Here is a 9,690-nt window from a genome sequence, read left to right as displayed (position 1 = left end):
GAAGCCTTACCTTACTGGATCAAAGGCAGAACTGATCAGTTTGGTTTTGTTTGTTTAACCTGCTGCTTTATGTTTGTCATTTTTCTGTAAACCTGTGCATAGTTTAAATGCTCCTCCTACAGTGGACGTGTGCTAAGCTTTACTTAGCAACAATGTCAATACCCAAGGCCAGTAGAGACCATTACCAACTGGTGTCTCAGAGTAACTTGTGGCAGACAGAACCTAAGTTATAGTAAAAACAATAGTTAGCCTACTACACCTTCAGCCAATGGAAATGGAAGAAATGCCCCAGCAGAAAACGCAAGATGGTTCTGTGAAAGTTTAATGGTCCTTCTGACCCAGTAAGCTTCTTTTAACTCTTTTGCTGTTTTACTATAGTGTAGCTAGTGCTGAAAGCTATTAGGTCCAGGTGGTTCCAAGGCTTAGAATCATTCTACCCTTTTCATTCCAGTATCAGAACAAAGTAGAGATTAGACTCAAAGTTAGGCCGTAAGACCTCTTAACGTAAAGCCAATACATACTCCGCAAGAACAGAAACATTTGTTGTATTGTCATTTAGACTTCAGGCAGACCCTTAAACTCTTGATAATATGTTGAAAGTTCATTCCGTCATCATAAAACGTTTCCCTGTAGTTTGAGTACAATGTATTTGTGACGTTATTTGTTAGATTTCTTTGTTTGTGACATTATTTAGTTCAGTTAAATCTATACAGAGCAGACTTAATTTGGTCATCAATAAATGAAATTGTTGATTTTATATCTTACTAACTCATGTTGATCTTCCATGTAATCTTAGGTGTAAGTGTAACATTTTGGGTTGATTCTAAATAAATCTTAAACCTGGGCAATTAATGGAAATTTCCTTGCTTCTTTTTTTTGGGATAAAGATCAATCAGTTGAGATAAAACAAAAAATCATCCTGATTTTTTAACTTTCTGATTTGTTTAGGTAAATTAATACAGTTTAACATAACTTCCTCACACTAAACCCATATCTTACTAATTCATGGATGTGTAATCTAATAGACGCTGTTAATTTAACTACGGTTATAATTTGTGTGTGGTGAAAATAGGATGAAAAGCTGTTGATCCTTGCTATTTCAGAATTCACCAAGATGTTTGGCTTATGAGATGTTAAACACTGGAGTCTTGTCTAACAGGTTTACTTTGTGACTTGTACTTTGAGATTAGTGTTAACAACAACAGTCTGATAGGAATTCAGAAATGCATGATTGTGTGTGTGTGTGTGTGTGTGTGTGTGTGTGTGTGTGTGTGTGTGTGTTCGTGTGTGTGTGTGTGTTTACCTACAGTAAACATGTAGGGATATGAGTCAGAAGGAGGGTGGAGATGGCTCTGGCCTGTGCCAGGAATGTATGAATGGTGAGCCCTGTGCAGCATTGTTCTGCCCCCTGAAACAGCTGTTATTTATAGGATTTGGGAAAGGGTGGGTGGTGAAATAGAGGGGAAACCCATCTGCATGGAAACTCTGGGAAAATTGAAGGCGCTTGAGGAATGAGTGGGAGTACAAACAACGCTGTACTTTGACTTTTCCTGTTTAAACTTTTGAAGAAAGAATTACCAGCACTACCTGTTATTCTGTTGGGTTTCCCAGAGGAGTGCCAAACCAAAAAAAAGTTTAGGTTGTTCATTCTGTACAATAAATGTTTTTTCTTGTTAATTTATTTTTAGGCAGTTGTACAGAAAACTTGATTCAAATGCATATTGTGCGATATGACGTTTGTTTTTTCTTCAACTTGTATAAACTTGTTGGACCATCGTCTGCTACTACACCTCCCAGCATGTGTGGCCATTCCCAGAAGAGCTTGAAAGCTGGATATCTGTCTGATACAAGAAGGTCAGAAAATTCATGAAACGATCGAAGACTCTGCCGACACACCGGCGCAGGTGAAATTCCCACAGAGGTGTTTCCAAGGAGATGAGTTTTCCTCCTTGTGTTGGTCAGTCGATTACAACTGTTCCTCATATTTTCCCCGTTCTGGACGGAGGAGAAGCTGACTGTTTTGAAGTGTTTTTGAAGTTGCTCACTTCTACCAAAGTTTAACAAGGTTTCAAACCCGATTCTCAGAACTGCTAGAACCATACAGTTTTTTACATTTTAAGTTCACTTTTCTCTTGTTATATGACGCATACAGTAAAGAAGCTCTCCCCCTTCCCCACCTATTGCTGCAAACTGCAGGTCAGCTGACTGAAAGAAGGCTACAACACCTTTCCTTGCTGACATAAACAACAAATTTGGGTGTTTAGAAACATTTCTGGTAAAAGAAAACATGCATTGGATGGGAATTAAAGGACAGTGCTTTAAAGATATATGTATTTAAATAACTATATTCTACACAATAAACATTCTTACTTGAAAACTAAAACTAAATTTAATTGTTTATTCTATGTCAAAAATAAAAATAAATAAAAGTAACAATGTTAGAGCTGTAATATCAAAAATCTATGTAATATTATTTTTTCAGTAGTAGGAATAATATATACCTTGTGTTTGAAATAAAATTAATTTGGAATTATTATTGATTTCTGTAAAAATACACTGCTCAAAAAAAATTAAGGGAACACTTAGACAACACATAACTCCAAGTAAATCAAACTTCTGTGAAATCAAACTGTCCACTTAGGAAGCAACACTGATTGACAATCAATTTCACATGATGTTGTGCAAATAGAATAGACAACAGGGGGAAATCTTTGGCGATTAGCAAGACACACTCAATAAATGACTGGTTTTGCAGGTGGGGACCACAGACCACTTCTCAGTACCTATGATTTCTGGCTGATGTTTTGGTCACTTTTGAATGTTGGTGGTGCTTTCACACTCGTGGTAGCATGAGACAGACTCCACAACCCACACAAGTGGCTCAGGTAGTGCAGCTCATCCAGGATGGCACATCAATGCAAGCTGTGACAAGAAGGTTTGCTGTGTCTGTCAGCGTTGTGTCCAGACCCTGGAGGCGCTACCAGGAGACAGGCCAGAACACCAGGAGACGTGGAGGAGGCCGTAGGAGGGCAACAACCCAACAGCAGGACCCCTACCTCCACCTTTGTGCAAGGAGGAACAGGAGGAGCACTGCCAGAGCCGTGCAAAATGACCTCCAGCAGGCCACAAATGTGCATGTGTCTGCACAAACGGTGAGAAACCGACTCCATGAGGATGGTATGAGGGCCCGACGTCCACAAATGGGGGTTGTGCTCACAGCCCAACACCGTGCAGGACGCTTGGCATTTGCCAGAGAACACCAGGATTGGCAAATTCGCCACTGGCACCCTGTGCTCTTCACAGATGAAAGCAGGTTCACACTGAGCACATGTGACAGACGTGACAAAGTCTGGAGACACCGTGGAGAGCAATCCGCTGCCTGCAACATCCTTCAGCATGACCGGGTTGGCATGGGGTCAGTAATGGAGTGGGGTGGCATTTCTTTGGGGGGCCGCATGGCCCTCCAAAGAAATGCAGGGTTCCTCCTAATGCAGGACGATGCTAGACCTCATGTGGCTGCAGTGTGTCAGCAGTTCCTGCAAGATGAAGACATTGAAGCCATGGACTGACCCGCCCGTTCCCCAGACCTGAATCCAATTGAGCACATCTGGGACATCATGTCTCGCTCCATCCACCAACATCACGTTGCACCACACACTGTCCAGGAGTTGGTGGATGCTTTAGTCCAGGTCTGGGAGGAGATCCCTCAGGAGACCATCCGCCGTCTCATCAGGAGCATGCCCAGGTGTTGTAGGGAGGTCATACAGACACGTGGAGGCCACACACAATACTGAGCCTCATTTTGACGTGTTTTAAGGACATTACATCAAAGTTGGATCAGCCTCTAGTGTGTTTTTCCACTTTCATTTTGTGTGTGACTCCAAATCCAGGCCTCCATTGGTTTATAAATTTGATTTCCATTGATGATTTTTGTGTGATTTTGTTGTCAGCACATTCAACTTTGTACAGAACAAAGTATTCAATGAGAATATTTCATTCATTTAGATCTAGGATGTGTTATTTGAGTGTTCCCTTTATTTTTTTGAGCAGTGTATATTCCTGGATATACTGTTGATACCGTGAAACCATTATATTTTTACGTGAGGTTATACTGTGAGAATCTGACATACCTACAGTAACATGGACAAGTAGAAAGATAAGGTTTTTTTTACAGTTTTTATAAAAAAGTTAATTAAAATCCAAGGCATTAAAGTTGTTTTTAGCTGTCTGATAGGTTTGTCAGCTGCATTAATTGATAAAGTTGGGGTTGAAATTCACATTTTACAAATTAGGACATCACCCACAATCCACACCCTGTTCATGACTAGACCCTCTGAGTAGTGCACCACTTTGTTACCTTCAGCAGTTTCCATCAATGGCTGAGTTTATTTTAAGTCTTATGTTGAATTCAGAATACCTTTTGTAAATTTTAATCGTTTTTTTTCTAATTTCACAGTGGTTGTCATAGAAACTGTTCCTGGACATGGCCAGAAGCCACAATGCAAGACAAGTTTTGCTCTTAGTATGTTGGGAACATACCAGTAACTTAAAAAAGATGGGCTCCTAAACAAGCAGAAAATTCATTTTGAAATTACTGGTGCAATATGCTAAATGGAGTAATATTCAAAATGAAGGAAGCTGATATGCACTTGTACACTGTGAGGTAAGAGAAAGACATCTTGTTTTACCATACAGCATTTTGCAAATACTTGTTTTGTCAGAAAAATTAACATATCAAATACAAATATTTTCTACAGTAGACAACATTTTAGCCCATAAAAATCACACAATATTTCACAAAATGCTAAATATTAATATCTTATAATAATCTGGCTTTAAACTCATGATCTGGCAGGCTTCATGATCTGCTTTTGGGTTGAAAACAAGAGTAATTGACTGATAATCTACAGGAGCTAAGTAGTTATTTAGAGTTACTGAAGAAGGGGCCCATTCTGTTGATCTACTTCAAATTAATCTTACCATCTCTCATCAATGCTTCAAATCCTGTGCTTGAGGGAGAGACTGAACCCTCGAAAGGGGCAGTAAACCTTTTCCAAAATAACATTTTCTGAACTACATCTGTACCCAAACTGACCTGATTGAACAGCTGCCGTATTTATTACACATTACCAACATAACCAAAATCTTTAGCCAAAACAGTATCTAGAGAATACTCCTAAATACCAACTTTATTGTTATTTAGGAGTATAACCTATTTATGTGTGTGAAATCAAGCGGATCGGTATAGTCTCGATTAGTATTTGAATAAAGGTGTTTCTGCTGCTGCTGAAAAAATATTTCTGATGAAAACAGAGGTTACAGGTAAGTACCTTAATGCCTGTGCTAATTCCTTCATTTTGTACTAGTCCTGTGGATCAATCTGCAGGGGTGTGGATGTATTGAGGCAGTTAAGGTGTAGCTCTCATGTGGCCTAATTCCCAATTTATAAAATTATGATTGAGGAAACAGGGGTTATGCTAAACTTAATATTAGTGCAGAGAAAAATAAATAAAAGCCTCATGGTGGTTGGAAGCATTGTCAGCTGTGCATTACTACCAGGTGCCAATAAAAAAGTGACAGTTGCTTCTGAATAAAATTGTTATATACACAAGCCAAATGTATGCATTTTTAGTTCCTTCCTACTAAGTATGCATTCAGTTCAGGAAACCTTGCACAGAGATTTGTTAGATGACATCTTTCTTTAAGGGATCAAGCATCAGATCATTGTTTTGGACAAATTCTTGCACTTAGGATCTATATTTTCTAATCAAGCCATAAAATCAAAAATGTCACCCTATCCCTTTTACAATAATAAAGAAAACCATACGTCCACCCTTCCGTCTGTTGGTACATGTTCTAAATTTACTTATCCTTGCAGTGTTGTGGGTGGACTGGTGCCTATCTCCAGCCGTCATGGAGTGAAAGGCAGGGTACACACACAGGACAAACAACAATGCAAGGACTCAATCAGAGCTAACATCTATTTAGAGAGACAAATTTAGAGGGACTCTAGCCCAGGACCGTCTTGCTGCAAAGAAACAGTGCTAACAGCTGCTCCCAGCTGCTCCCTTGTGCATGCCAAAAATTGATATAGGTCATCTAATTATATTTAAAAAGACGTATTCCAAACATTATAAGTGCTTACTAAGCAGTAACAAAGTAAACGCAGTATGGCTTAGACAGTAACAAAGTAAACGCAGTATGGCTTAGACGTTCTCTGTTACTGTCTATTACAGTTATTACTATTGATGTCATTGATAATAGCTGAATGATGCAGTCTGTAGATGTATCTAAAACATTGTATTGTGTCTGGTGTTTTGTGGACTTTTCTTAGCTTTGCACTGAAAAACAGTTCAGTTTGTGAAGTCTGTGCAAATGGTTTATCAAACTGAAAGGAAACTTGTAACGTTCATGCCTATGGTTAATTAGCCTGAGAAAATGCTTTTCTCTTAACACCTTACAATGAACAAAGCTGAAAAATGACATAATTTCCTTACTAGGCACATACTTTAGCTGTGGTATAAAATGAACTGTAGCCTAATTACATTCTGCACACCTTTTTGACACTCTTCGTCTGGACTCTAGGCAGTTTTGTGTAAATTTTGTCTTTCGTGAGGATAAAAGCCCTCCTCTTCTCTTTTAGCACGGACCTGAAGCTGTCTCCTTCAGACCAATGTCCTGTCAGTTTGGCTCCAGGCAATGTAACATCCAGCCAATCGGCCGCTGCTGAGCAGAGCTGGAATTTCACCTGGAGCGGAGCAGTCTCTGAAGAGGATGGCATTGACTATACAGGAAGAATACGTTTTTGTTTGTGGAAAATTATAAACATATCTTTCCTGCAGTGTCGGATGTTTTTCAGAAATCCTTCATGCATTTAGAAACCTTTTTTGTTGCATGGTAAACACTGGTTTCATGAACAGTGAAAGAATAATATGGCACTTAATTGTGTCTGTTTTCTATTATTGTCCCTAATTTCATGTTACTAAAAGATACATAAACATAAACTATGAAGATGTGCACACAAGTATTTAATGCTATAGCCAGTTTTCCCAGCATTTTCTTTAACATAGAGCACCTCAAACCTAGTTGGCCCCTTTAAGCTCGCAGGAGATCTTCAGGGCACCTTCATACTGTATTAATGTAAGGACAGTCAAACAGTGTTCAACTGGGAGTTGGGAAAATGTCACCAGGCACTTTTTGTGATTGTGTTCCATCTAAATATAGAGTCCTGCAGTCTGTTCTACATTTTGAACCATTTCATGTTGCTGTGCTGCTCTCTATTTTTACATCAGTATCAATAGAGAAGGCGATGTGCTGTTTCAAAATAGAGTAATATTATCTGCAGATGGGGAGAAGGTTTCAAGCATGGCACATGTAAAGCAATGAGGTCCAGTTTTGTATTGGGTAAATAAAGCGAATGTACATGTTTTCCCTATGCAACCATGCAAGACATAAATAACGTGCTCTTCCCTTGACTTTAGTCAAAATTATGTTTCAATCGAGCTTGTTTCAAAGAAAAAGCACAAGTTCTCATAACTGCAAGAACCTATCTCACAATATCCTTTTGTCCAATAGCCAAGGTGGCGTCATGGGAAAGTACAAACATTACTATAAAAACCAGCAAAGCCAGTTTTACTGCGTTCACACAAAGGGTCAAGGAAAAAGAATTGCAGGCAGCCAGCTTGGTAAAAAAATACACACAAAAAAGTTTAAAGTTACAAGCAGTGTGAGGTGGAAACAATGCCAGGACCCAAGATGCAGCCTGGGGGGCTTCATGACGACCTTCCAGAGGAAGCTTCATTTTTGCAAATCTACCCCTATTTCTGTAGTGAAATACCATCTGTAAACACAATGAACAGAATAAAAACAAATATAAAAAAAAAACAATAAAACATGACATCAACAAGAACAATCCAGAGCTAGTCTGCATTGGCTTTTAAATTGTCTCCATTATGTCTCCTAAAAAGTACAGTGTTGCAGGAAAAACAAAGATGCTTGCAAAACAAAACAAGGGCAAACATATCAGAACAATACATGGAGTTAGCTAAAGAGCTTATCAGAAGATTTGCTTCTTCCTGTGTATTTGATAAGAAGTCTAAGAAAATACATTATGCAACCTTAACCAGCGGTCACATGCTTTGGATTTCTTAGTTACTATTTAGTCTAAACAGTTGTTGATGGAAAAACATCTAACCGTGCTACCCTGCAAAAAGACCCCAACATGTTGTTTTTTTAGCTACAGTCAAAACCCGGTGTTTACATTCACTGAATAAAAAGACACAAAACCCTTTTCACCGTGTGACATTAAATCAGACAAATAAAATCCCTTTTAGGTCAGTTAGGACATCCAAAATTATTTATTTAAAGTCAGAAGTTTGCATAAATGTCCCTAATATTTGGAGCTGCTGCCTTTAACATGTATGATGGGTCAAAGGCTTTGGATTTCCCCTCCACAAGTTTCTCACAATGGTTTTGCTTGGACCATTCTTCCTATCAGAACTGGTGTCACTGAGTCAGGTTTGTAGCTGCCCTTTCTCAAACAAATCTTTTCAGCGCTACCTACAACGACACTGAGATCAGGGCATTGTGATGGTCACTCCAAAACATTGATGTTGTTGGACTTAAGCCACTTTTGCACTAATTTAGTGGTCTACTTAGGTCAATGTCCATCTGGATGATCCATTTATGACCAAGCTTTAACTCCCAGGTCGATATCTTTAAATGTTGCTTTAACATTTCCACATGATGTTCTTTTCTCAAGATTTTATCTATTTTTTTAAGTGCATTAGTCTCTCATGCATCAAAACAACTGCACATGATGCTGTCACCCCTGTACTTTACAGTTGTGTTATGACTCTGGTCCGTCTGCCCGCTCTGCCCTGCTCTGTCATCATGCAATCATCTCATCTGCTTCACCTGTTTGCTGCTGCGCTGGGGCGCAATCACAGTCATGCCACGCACCTGTTTCACTGCTGTTATATACAGCCCTCAGACTGGCAGACAGTGCCAGATTTTCGAAAACATTTGTGAGTAGTTATCCAGCGTTCCTTCCTGACTGATCTCTTTCCATGACCTTGCCTTACCTTACGGATCATTCCCTCTTGCCTGCTCCTTATCTGACGTCTCTAGCCCTGGATCTCGACCCTGTTTCTGTCCACGGATTTACGCCCCTGCCAAGCCCCTGGTTTATTCAAACCAGAGGACAATCTCAGCTCTCTGTGTTCCAGCCACAGCTTCAGCTGATTCCCCTGAGGTTCTGGATCACATCTTCTTCTGGGTTCCGCTCCCCTTTCCCAGACTGAGAAGGTTAGTGGCTTTACTTAACTCTGTTCTAGTCCTGAGTTTTATTCAGCCACTAACTCGCCTCTCTGTCCTCAGCGATTTGTGGAAGCTGACTGCTGGTCTCCTGTTCTGATTCCTGTTTTGCTGAATAAACCTTTTAACTTTCTTACATTGTGTTTGGCTGAATTTTTGGGTCCTCAAGTCACTGGTCGTAATAAGTTGGGATCCTGTTCTCAGGCGTTCCCCCTTTTTTCTTCAATATGTAATCATGAATATTATAGCTAAACACACACTTTTTATTAGACATCCCGGGTTGCCTTTGAAAACGGTTATCTGGCTTTTTATATTGCTTTTGGATTAATAGCTTCTTCCTTGCTAAGTGGTTTATGTCAGTACAAGACTTCACCA

The 9,690-nt window shown here is 39.5% G+C and overlaps 1 long non-coding RNA gene across 1 annotated transcript; it reads left to right on the top strand.

The window, feature by feature from the left end:
• The first annotated feature begins 1,574 nt into the window (after window positions 1-1,574).
• On the top strand, window positions 1,575-9,428 carry LOC124858833. Its single transcript, XR_007035950.1, has 5 exons — window positions 1,575-1,904; window positions 4,457-4,663; window positions 6,644-9,026; window positions 9,130-9,306; window positions 9,379-9,428. It is a non-coding gene; the product is annotated as an uncharacterized LOC124858833 (long non-coding RNA).
• Window positions 9,429-9,690: the final 262 nt, after the last annotated feature.

Source organism: Girardinichthys multiradiatus, chromosome 2, assembly GCF_021462225.1.
Source record: "Girardinichthys multiradiatus isolate DD_20200921_A chromosome 2, DD_fGirMul_XY1, whole genome shotgun sequence".
NCBI classification, from domain to species: Eukaryota; Metazoa; Chordata; class Actinopteri; order Cyprinodontiformes; family Goodeidae; genus Girardinichthys; species Girardinichthys multiradiatus.
The sequence above is the reverse complement of the archived record's forward strand: the minus strand, read 5'-3'. Positions and strand labels throughout refer to the sequence as shown.